The following is a 12,571-nucleotide window of genomic DNA, read 5'->3' as shown; positions in this document are numbered from 1 at the left end:
CAAGGGGTGAAGGCGTGCTCTGAGTCCAAGACTCTTACACTATCCAGACCAGCAGACTCAGACCCAGCAGGAAAGAAGGCAACACTCAGTAAACCTGGTTCATGTGGAGGCTGCAACTTTATTAAATGTAAACCACATTATGGGCTTATTTAAATTAATGGGCACAGTGGGTGCTCAACACCTCTGAAAGAGTCTGCAATAGGGCTAGCCATAAAATTTTCCATTGAGGCTGTTGTGTGAAGGGGAATTGAGACTTCTGACTAGCAGCGCTTGCCAGAAAACTTCCAGGGATAAAAACTGTGGGAATTTTTTTCTTGATAAAATGTTCAGGTTTTGGTGCTGAAAAAATAAAACTGGGTTTTTTTCAGCAGTCCCTTTCCTCAGAATCAGCAATCAGCTCTTCATGTGCACAGCCCACGTGCTGTGTGAGGCACTCTTGCCCGATCACCTCCCTTGGATATACCAGAGCCAAACATCCAGCGTGTGACGCAAAGGCTGAGAGACCGCGCTGCACAGGGGACACGCACGCAGTCCACCTGGGAAGCCTTGGCTTTAGAGGAAAATAGGGAGATGCGACCTGAGTGCTGTCCCCTCCACCCTCACCCCACCCCACGTTTCTGTCAAAGAAACCAAGAAGGACAAGCAGCATAGGAGACCACCCCATGACCTACCTCTGTCAAGAGGACCAGAAGACAGGGACCACAGAGGGTGCCATGGGTCCTGCCTGTGCCACGGCGGGCAGGCAGCCAAGTGACAGCCGTTCTCAACAGAGGTACTTAATTCTTCTGGACTGGTTGTTTCAACTCTGTTCAAAAGCTGTTGTTTTCTGGAAGGGGACGACGACAATGGAATCCTTTCCTTAAATTTCATCAACGTATCGGGACCATTGAGAACGGTTAAGGGAAAGTAGTGAGTGGTGTCTGAACAGCAACTCATCATGAGTATGAACAGTGAAAATCTCTACAAAATACTCAGTTGGAAACCAAAGGAGACTTTTTCCAGTTAAAAGACAGGAACACTGTATTGTAATTAGGTCTTGCAAGAAATAGAAATATCTTAACGGAGTGAACGGCAATTACTTGCAGTATTGTCATACTTAAAATGTCAGTGTTCAATGACTGCTTTCAGCTCACAATAATACATTTTAGACTTTTAAACATCAAAACCAATAAAGCTACATGGAGACAATGTCATTGAAATAAAAATTATCCCAAATATAGACCAGAAACATAATTTTAAATATAACAGAAATACTGTTGAAGTAATTTTAATAGCAAATAAATAAATAAGGGAAATCACATAACTGTGGTAATTAAGAAATTAAAATAAAGAATTACATAAATTGGTATATTGAACTGTACCAAATGCAAATGCATTTTTGCACAAATACTTGCAAACACAAATACTATGTTTATACTTTCACATTCTGTATAACCCCCAATCTTGTGAGTGTAAAAGAAAAAACATATTGAAGATGGCCTGCAATTACTTGAAAACAGTCTTTTGACTTGAAGTATTTTGTATTCCTATTTCCAGTCATTTATACTGACAAGATAATGATTCACAGAATCACTGATAAACAGCAACCGTGTCCTTTTTATTTGCTTCCTAACACTCCTGGAAAGCTTTATAGTAAACAATTTAGAAGATAATGAAAGGTAAAACTTCCATTTGAAAAGGTTTGATTCAACAAAATTATTGGGACAATCACTTAGGTTAAGTGTTTAGCCCAGAGGGCAGTATAAAATTTCATCAAAATTCAAACCATGCATAAATGATCTCAAACTGCAGTGTCTATTTATACCACACAACATGTTAGTCACATTTTTCACTGCAGATTGAAAGTAATGATGAAGTAACAGATAAGGATGTGTCATGGTTTAACCCCAGCTAGCAACTCAGCCCTACACACCCACTTGCTCACTCTCCCCTGGTGGGATGGGGGAGAGAAGTGGAAGAGTAAAAATGACAAAATTTGTGAGTTGAGATAAGGACAGTTTAATAGTCAAAGCAAAAGCTGTGCACACAAGCAAAGCAAAGCAAGGAATTAATTCACCACTGCCCATCAGCAGGTGAGTGTTCAGCCATCCCCAGGGAAGCCGGGCTCCATCACGTGTAACGGCTACTTGGGAAGGCAAATGCCATCACTCTGAATGTCTCCCGCCCACTCTCTTCTTCTACCTCCTACCTTATATGCTGACCATGATGTCATATGGTCTGGGACATGCTTGTCCTGGTTTCAGCTGGGATAATTTTCTTCTTAGTAGCTAGCACAGTGCTGAAGTTTGGATTTGGTGTGAGAACAATACTGATAGCACACTGATGGGTTTGGTTGTTCCTACGTAACTTTTATACTAAGTCAAGGACCTTTCAGTTCCTTGGGCCCTGCCAATGAGAGGGCTGAATGGGCACGAGAAATTGGGAGGAGACACAGCCAGGACAGCTGACCCAAACTGACCAAAGTGATATTCCATACCATATGACATCATGCTGAGTGTATAAACTGGAGGAAGAAGAAGGAAGATGGGGACATCCTGCATTATGGCGTTTGTCTTCCTGAGTAGCCATCATGCGTGATGGAGCCCTGCTGCCCTGGGGATGGCTGAACACCTGCCTGCCCGTGGGAAGCGGTGGATGAATTCCTTGCTTTGCTTTGCTTGCATGTGCGGCTTTTGCTTTAGCTATTAAATTGTTCTTATCTCAACCCTTGAGTTTTACATCCCTTCCTGATTCTCCTCCCCATCCCTATGGGTGAGGGGGGGAGTGAGCAAGGGGCTGTGTAGTGCTTGGTTGTTGGCCAGGGTTAAACCACAACATTCCCTCTGGTCATCTGGGGTCAGCTGTCCAAGATGTGTCCTCTCCCGACTTTTTGTGCCCCCCCAGCCTGCTTGTCGGTGGGGTGGGGTGAGGAGCAGAAAAGGCCTTGGCTCCACGTAAGCGCTGCTCAGTAATGACTAAAACATCCCTGTCTTACCAACACCATTTTCAGCACAAATCCAAAACACAGACCCATACTAGCTACTGCGAAGAAAATTAACTCTATCCCATTCAAAACCAGCACAGGATGAAAGACTGAATATGTGCTATGCTACCCACGTATAATCCAGTTAGTAGCAAACACAGATTAGAAAGTACCCTTCAACAGCATCTGTTTTTCAACTGCCTGAGAAAATCTAAACCACTAATGAGTAAAAGGGGACAGCGATGAAACCAGAAATATTTCACGTGCATGAATTAGCCTGGTAAAAAAGAAAGAGTTGATAAATCATCAGGTCAAGGACTGAAAGACAATGAGAAATGCAGTTACAGATCAAAAGAATATTACAATTTGCTATCTTTTAAGTTTGGTGTTTCTTTAAAAAAAAAAAAAAAAACAAAAACAAAAACAAAAAAACCCCCAACATTGCTAGCTTTTTTAAATCCAGAGATCAAAGTACTGTGAGTGCAAAAAGCATCATTTTTCTAAGCCAAAATTTTCACATTTTGGTGAATACCATATGCAGAAAACTCCAATGCAGAATCTCCATTTTAAAGTGTAGAACACTGTCTTCAACCTCTAGGAAGAAATAATCACAGTGGAAAAAAGTTTACGCTCCTTCTTTTTCCAGTTGAAAATTTTGCTTTGGTTATTTTGGAAAGGACCGTTGAAGTATGAATTAAGAAAGATCTATGTTTTTTCATTTTAAACCTAAACAATGACAAAATCTTTAGCTGATGACAGCCGCTTAAACAAAATAATAACTATGGTACATAGTGTTATTTATAAGCTGATTATGGATCACTCCACTGAGTGTAACAGCTATTCTCACACACCTGCTACAGTTTTTGCCTAAAATTTTGTAGAATCAGCTTCTTGCAGTGCCACTAACCTTCAGCTGAAGTCCTGTTGTTGCTTAATGGTAAATGCAAATTATTAATTGCCATTCCTTGTTTTACTATTCTAGAAGCATCCAAGGTGCTGGATGAGCTAATAACATTGCCAGTTGATGCTTCAGAGAGATTAGAATGTAGCATTGAAACTACACAGTGTATAATTAAACACAAATGTAAGTTGAAAGCCATGTATGAGGCTCTGCCTTCATTCAACATCACATTAGTCTCAGCACTCTCAGGTTATCATCACTCTAAGCAGAGCTAGATGTTAATGATTTGTAGCTGCCTTTTTGGAGAAGACAGGATTAGAGGAAAGACTTCATAGACATCATGAGGAGTTATTTCTGAGTAAAAGTCATAGGTTAAAGCTGCACATGGAAGCAGTGGTAAGGGGAGATGACAGCTGATATCTTTGGGTGTAGAGTAACATCACCAGAAGAGACACTACTGAGAAGTAGGGGAAGGCTAAGCAGTAGAAGACCTTACAAATGACTGGGAAAGATTATAGTATGACAGATGCCTCCAATACTAGCTAATTTAAATGTTATTAGATGCATATTTCACATGTAGACAGTCTACAGTGTGATGGGAAGTGTTACAGGAGGTCAGCACGAAAGTTTATGCTTCAGTCAAAGTAAATTGTCATCACTCCACTGGAAATGGCACTTTAACAACTTACCTCAGCTAAGGATCTGCCCCTTTGTATTACTGCAACATTTGCTGCCTTTAGCAAAATACTCAAAACAGATCCTAAAGCTGGTGGAACTTAAACAAGTTTCTGCTGACTCATTGCCCCCAAAGAGAAAACAAATGTTCAAGCATTATACAGCATTTTTAGCTTATGTTATTGTTCTAGAGCTTCCCATTTTTTTCAAAAAGAGTGGGATTAAATAAAATGTTTTTTCCAATTAACATTTTTACATCTTTATTTTTAGTGTAATGCTGCCATTCTTCCAATGAAGTCTAGGAAAATGGCAGAATGAAGCCTAGAGTATGTTATTTTGAGCTGATTTCCCTGCAACATTTGTAAACAGTTTGATGCACGATGTCACTAGTAGCACTATTCTCTCTTGTCTTCCCCCATTTAATGAAAATCTGTGGAATAAATGCTACAAGGCAGTACTGCTGGCATGACAAATTCCAAGCCAATAAGTCTTGCAGTTGCCAAGATGTAAGCTCTGAAACTTGGCATTTGGCATTCAGAACTAGATAACCTTACTATAGTAACTACATTCACTGTATCTACAAGAGGGATGAATAAATCAACAATAATTGAACTACTAAAAGTGTCTAATTTCCAGCATAGTGCTTCAAGCAACAACTGAAATTAAAAAACTGTTAAAACACAGCTACATACCCATACAATCTTGTCATGAATGCACTGAAGCAAAGGTTAACAAAAAAGAATGAATATGCATTCTTTGCTAGAAGTAGCATTCCTTGATCTACAGTAGTGATGAACTGTATAAATGTCAGGTCCCATCTAAGTCCCACAGAGCTTGGCGTTTCCAGTAGCAAGAATTTTTTATTGTTCCTGTAACATTACTCAAAGTAGGGAAAAGGCTACTCCGGGTGCATGTGGAATGCAGTCCCTGTTCTGAAGCCTGGCAGTGTTTCTGAAGTTAGCAATGATCATAAACCCTTGAAATATGGCTGGTATCTCCAGGGCCTGATCCTAAGCCCAGTGAAGGCAAATGGGAAGATTCCACATGGCTGCAGTTTTGTGCGGGTGAGGTTTAAAATATTACTTCTCTTGTCACTTGATTCCATAATTGAGAATTTCTTACATTGTCCAGTTCAGATTTCACTGAATTTCCCATCCACCCATCTTTTCTCCCACTGTTAATTTTTATTAGAAAAGTACAGGTCTGGAAATCTTTAGGAAAATAACTAGCACAGTAGGTTAAATGGACTCAGTGTTTTAGAGAAACAGGATATTCTAATAAACAGAGCTTTTAATGTAATACATTTCCACACTAATACACAGGAGAGACCCTACCATTGGGATACCAGCCTGCTGTACACCGCTTTGAAAACTCTCTCCCAGAATTAATTCAGACTGATTATTAGCATAGCATGGATGCATTCACCTGGGGAACTAACTAAAAATAATAGTCAATTTACCAATGAGCCAGAGTAGGCTTTTTAATCTCCCATGACTCCACAGATCAGTAGAGTACACTACAGAGTCACATCTCTCTGACTGCAGCACAGCTGGCATTAAGCTTTTGGGTACAGGCAATCAAAAGGAATTGCTAGAAGCCACTGATATGCTGGATGGAGCTATTCATTGGGCCACCATTTGGACAATCCTGCTAGGAGCTTAATGTCTGGGCTGCTCATTTATTAGGGACTGATTAAAAATACCAAGGAAGCATATGTCCATCTAAAGCCACTAAAAGATCATTTGGCTTCCAGGACTAGCAACCAACCTTTTGGGGACCTTAAATGTGGAAATTCAGTATTTATTCAGTGTTGCCTTGAGAAAAAAATATAGGCATTGTGGTTTTTAAAACTTTATCATATTTTCCTGAAGCTGAGGAATAAGATAGACGCTACCACAGTGGAAATGCTGGTTCTTATAGCTGTCTCCAGGAAAACTGGTGACTCTCTTTGTGTCCTTACATTTATAACACATGTACAACAAGGAAGTATTTCTCCAGATGCACTGTGCGGGACAGTGAAATGCGTGACGAACTGCACTGAATATGCATCTTTCGCCCCCTGATATTTTGTAGGTCAAACTCTGTATCTGATGTACGTATGTTAAAGCCAGAGCAGGAAATACAAATACTCAGAGAGAGAATCTTTTCTTTCCTCAAAATTCCTGCCATGTCTAAGGCTAAATTAAATACTTGTGGCATGAAGATACATCCAAGTGTCTTTTAGAAGATGAGGATCATGATACAATGTTTTGAAATGGAAATTATTCCAACTTTGAAATACTATAACTTACCAAGCAACCGAAGATGCTAGAAGGCCCCTGTACTACATTTAACTGAAATGCAAGGCAAATACAAACAGGCAGTCATCCTGCATAAAATGATACACATGATGGTTAAGAGTGGTGTTGTTTCCTCTATATAAAGAAAGCTTCAAAGGGAAAAGTAATTTTTGGATTAATGGGTAAAAAAATGCAGAACAAATTACATCAGTAGTTAGTTAAAAGCTCTGTAAAATAAGTTGCCCTCTGTTTCTGAGTAATGGGACTGATGAAGGAATGGGATCCTTTTTTCCATCCCCAGCTCTCTTCCCCTGCAATTGTTTACACTGAAAGATTAACAGTCAAAGAGGGCATCTCTGTACGTTGTGAGAAAGATGCAGTGTTCGGTACAGCTGCAAGAAAGAACAGCTGAACCAAGAGTTTCATTACTGTGAATCCCATAAAACAAGCTGCCTGGCATGTTTTCAGTCATTATCTCTCAGCAGAGACAAAAACGGGGATAGATCTAGGTACGGGCCAGAAAAACTTATGAGGACGGAGTACACCAGAGAGCTACCTAGTCTGTTTAAAACTAAGCTCAAGGCTCAAGACAGTGATTCACACCTTCATAACAATCAAGCACGACAACTGCAAATTCCCTGTTTGCTGGACTTCCTCTTAAATCAAAAGGCAGACAGGCTGCATTTTATTCAGAATTCTGTAACCCAACTCCCAAACCTGGCAGGTTGGGTTGGATTTCCGGACCCAAGGCCAGGCAAAGGGCAAATCCTCTCTGTCCTTTCCTATTCACCTTTCTCATCTCTGCCCTGCCCTGATTTGATATTGCCAGAGGGGGAGATACTGTATTCTGCCTAAAGCAAGGACAAAATACATGGGGTGAAATATTGTTCTGGCTAGGTGATTAAGGAGAAGGATTTTGATGATCATCCACACTTTTATCATCACCTCTGAGATTACTTTTATCATAACCCCTGTTACCAAGGCCCATATCTGCCCAAACTTTTCTGCTCCTGCTCTTTTCAGCTTAACCATCACAGCTTCTTTTTCCCACCCGTTGTGTTGTCTCAGCCTGTACTGCGAACCTGTAAGGGCAGAGACCCTCCTAACTTATCGGCTGTTTTGTCACACATCACTGTATATTTAATAATAATTATGCCTCTGCAGAGGTATTTTATTCTGATAGATTCAGAACCATCCCACCAGGGTCTTCAGCTACTTATTCATTTTGCTACAGGCTACAACAGAAAGAGTTAGAGAATTTACTGAAATAACAAAGTCATTTTACATACATATGGTCTATGCTTCTGTGCCACAGCAGTGACAGATAAAAAGCAGCAATCTATCATATTTTTCTCTCCACACTGTACTCAATAGGATCCAAAGTGTGGTACCCATTTTGCTACTAATGCACATGTATAACTCCCACTTATTTACTGTAGTGCCCTGAAGATGTGACAGTTAGCTATGTAATGCACTTATTATTTTTATTCATTCTATTCATTAGAGATGACCGTGTATGGCGCACTTATAGCTTTGCTTTTCTCCACTAGTCATCAGTAATGTCATCTTTTCTAGCTCATGAAAACAAAATGTGTATTAAATGACAAACAACAAACACATCTCTCTCTCCCCGATGTTTCACAGCCAGCTTGCCAACTCTTCTACCTTCCTATGAGTCTGAATAAACCAAAGAGCAATTCAGATATGTCCAAAAGTGCTTTTGTGCTGAGCAGGAATCAAGGCTAAATAGTGTAAAATGCCTGTGAAGGAGGAATGCTGGCAGTACTCTCTCAGGGCACTTAGACTGCCCTCATGGCAAAGGCTCCAACAACTTTGGGAGTCCTGATCGCTCAGTAACTGGAGAGTCAATGTTCCCAGAATTTAAGGAGAAGAGAAAGTAGCAGTTTCTGCCAAAAGCTGCGCGACAGCCGTATTTTGTCAAGATGGCCAGCTTTCCCCTTACTGTTACCAAATTTGAACCACCTTCTTTCACTTTTACCAAATAGAAATCCTCTAAGGGGGAGGAAGAAAGTGGAAAAATATTTTTTTGGCAGGGAATTATAAACGTGCTCTCCTGGACAGTACTAGGACAAATTGTGAATTGCTCCAACATCAGGAGCATTTGCCTGCTCTTTCGGCTCCATTACGTATAATCAGATGGCGACCACACAAGACCCTTGCCAAGATCTCTAGGAAAACTTTGGGGTTGTACTGAAGTTGCTCAACAACTGAGCTCTCTACTCCTTTCTGCTCAAGAATATTCAAGCCAGTAGAAAAGGAAAAAAAGAGAAAAAGCACAACCAACCAACCAACCATCCCGCTGGCACCTTCAGTGAGTGTTCACTCACTGATGACTCTCAACTCACACTCTCAACTGAGTGATTTCTATCACCAATTTCTCCTCTCCACTGCTCGAGGCCAGCTCTCAGCTGGTGGAGTTCTGCAGGTCTGGAACCAGCAGGAGGAAGGGGAGCAGCTGCCAACTCTTTTCATCATCCTGAACATATAAATAAAACTATTGTCAAGCATAATTGCACTGAAGACCGTAGGTACTTACAATAGTAAATGTTTCCTGTCACCATAACAACATCAAATTCTAGCAAAATCAAGTGTGTGCGTAGATACTGGAGGGCTTTTTTAAATGACCACTGTGAAAGACACTTCTGAGTAAAGACTCGTGCTTCCTTAGCATGTACTTTCAATCCTTAAAAATTTGTTTCCCATTTTTTTCCATCAGTTTAGGTAAGTTTTTACATAAGCCTTTTCGTTGATTTCAAATTTGTTCGCGAACAGTGTGGTCCCCTCAGTCTTCATCTCTACGTCTGAACCATCAGCAGGAGATAAACCTTATTTCTTTTTCACATTTCACTTGCACCATTTTACCACAATGCACTGGTATAAGGATGTGATTCTTCAATAGCACAAGACAGCAAGGAAATACAATCTTTCTAAATGTACGCAATTCATGGCAATTTGCCCACTTACAAATTATACTATGTAATAAAAGAAGCAACAGACAGCTTCAGAAAAATCACAGTGAATAAGAGATGCCGTAGCTGTATTTAATGATTAGTCTAGAGGATAATTTTCCAAAAAGTAAACTTTTACTGCAACAGAAAAAAAAACCCCAACAAAACTAAGACTAAAGCAAAAACTCCAGAGAAACATAGAATCATAGAATCACAGAATAATTTAGGTTGGAGAAGACCTTTAAGATCATCGAGTCCAACCATTAACCTAGCACTGCCAAGTCCACCACTAAACCATGTCCCTAAGCGCCGCATCTATGCATATTTTAAACACTTCCAGGGATGGTGATTCACATGTACAGGTCTTCTATAAAAATTTGATCTGCAGAGACATGAGGACATGCACCAATGTAAACACTGATCTTACATCTGAATACATGAAGAAAAGAAAAAAAAAAAAAAAATCCATGACCTGTGTTCTGCTGTGACTTGCCTGCAAAACAAAACTCCTACAAAAAGTCCAGAATCAGGACTAATCGTGGTGAAACTCTGTGCTTGCACAAGGAAAGCTGAAGCACTTTTAGGAATGACATGTGAAAGATTTGAAGGCATTCAAAGAAACCAGTGGGACTTCTGATTTCTCTGAAGAGGTAAAGCTTGGCCTGCCTTTAAATCTCCATCTTGAAAAATATTAACTAGATTCCACTTCAAAATCAAATTAAAAACAATGAAACAGGATTTAGGTGGACTATCAGAAGTTACTGAGAAACTGTTTCTTCAAGTAATTTTTAAACTATTAGCACTTTTTTAAAGCAAGCAATAAAGAGCTAGTCTCCTTTTCACAAAGAAAGTTGAATGCCCGCTTTTAATGCCAGTATTTTATATATAGTGCATGAAACAGATCCTACTAGGACAGCTATAAAATACTGGTAAAATTTGACCTTTTATTTTAGGTAAATGTTACATATTTGAATAAAAGGTTGCATTTATAGGCAGCCACAGAATTCTTTTTTTTTTTATTTTAATGAAATCTGTAGAAAAGCTCAAGGGAAGATCCAGGGAAACTTTTTAAACAGGCAACACTAATTCTGAACTAATTTTAAACACTCAGACAAGGATTTTCCTCTAACGTAGAATTCATCACCCTCCTTTCTTGGTGTAAATTCAATCTGTTCTGTTTGTATGACATAAACAACAAGCAGTTACACAGGAATGAGGCAAACCATATGTGAAGGTGTTTTAGAAAGCACAACAGGGAATACACCAAGCAAAGAAGCATCTGCATTTATTTCAATGTCAAATCACATGTGTATTATAAAGGGAAAGTTTATTGTTTTTATTAAAAAACAAGTTTACTATATTGTGCTGTTTACAGTTAACTCTTCCTGCACCTCAGTGTTCTCATCAATTTGGCAATAACAACACAACAAAAAAAATCAGTGGGTAAAATCATAAAGTCTATAGGTGCAGAGGCAGGGTTGCAAAGGAGTCTTCATCCCTGTCCACGCTACCCAGGCTGGTGTTTGGTGTCAAGAGTCTTTTTCTTCTCCACCCACCCCTTGCTACCCCTTCTTGGACAGAGGCTGCATACGCTCCTGGTAGCTGCAAGTAAGAACTAAAGCCTGGCTCACCACGCCTGGTGGTGCAAGAATATAAGTCTAGGTAGGATTTATTTCTTGTGATGCTTGTGTGCAGTGGAACACGGGCTTGTCTCCTGTCCCAAGATGCTGTCTGATCCTGCACTGATGCTGCACCGACCAGCCCGCAGCCCAGCAATCAGGGGCAACAAGCAGCACTGCTGCATGGGGCACAGGGTATTCCCTCACAAAAGGCAGCACCCTATAATAAATTACTTTTATAGAAGCTGGCCAGAGTCAGCTTAACACATTTGGAGTTCAGGAGAAAATATTTCAAAGCAGCATTTAGCCTGGGTATGAGCTACAGGCACATTGTTAAAAAGCTAATTGCATGGAGACAAAGGATGATCGTTACTTTTATATTAGTGTGTAATATTAACCCTTAAGAGCTGTGTTTGATGATAAGTTGTTGGTGATTGAAACAGCTTGTTCATTGTTTATATTTAAACTCAAGCCTGAAGATTCCTAGAGTCACAGAAGGTGTTGGTGTCATTATTTCTTCTGTATTAAGACAGATAAAGTTTTTTTGAAATCAGGGATGTTTTCCCTATCTCCTCTAAAAGTATGCATAAAACGCAGTGTTGAAGTGCTGAAGTGTTGAAATTATTTCTCAGATCTGTATTTTTATATATATATATATATATATATAAAATATATATATTCACTTTCAGGAAATCTGGCTTTATGACAAATAGCAATGAAGAACCTTTTTTCCTCAATTTTTTCTTGTTTCAGGAAACAGAAGAACAGGGCTAGAAAGCTTCAAACAGCAGGTTTTGAAAGGCTGCAAGGGACAAAAATTCCTCCAAACATTTTCTCTCTCAAGGTTATAGATTTCACTGTGTTTAGGCAATAGCCACTAAAAATATACATGTTCTGTTGCAGGTTACACGGGCTTTTCCAGAAACGCAAGCTTCTGAGGGAAGAGAGGTTCAGAGACTGTGGTACGTCTGCAAAGTGCTTGGTGACCATTTAGCAGCTATGGGGCTGTGACCACGGCCAACCACTTCAGTGGCATTCGCTTCCATAGGTGGCCATGTTCATCTGTTGTCTTAACCTTTTGTCTCTTGTTTCATGTTTTGGCCTCATCCCCTTCATCGCCAGCTCCCTGGACCTAAGCAAAAGGCTGCTGCATTCAGCACGGTATG

This window comes from Falco naumanni, chromosome 3 (assembly GCF_017639655.2).
Source record: "Falco naumanni isolate bFalNau1 chromosome 3, bFalNau1.pat, whole genome shotgun sequence".
NCBI classification, from domain to species: Eukaryota; Metazoa; Chordata; class Aves; order Falconiformes; family Falconidae; genus Falco; species Falco naumanni.
Note: the sequence above shows the minus strand (reverse complement) of the source record.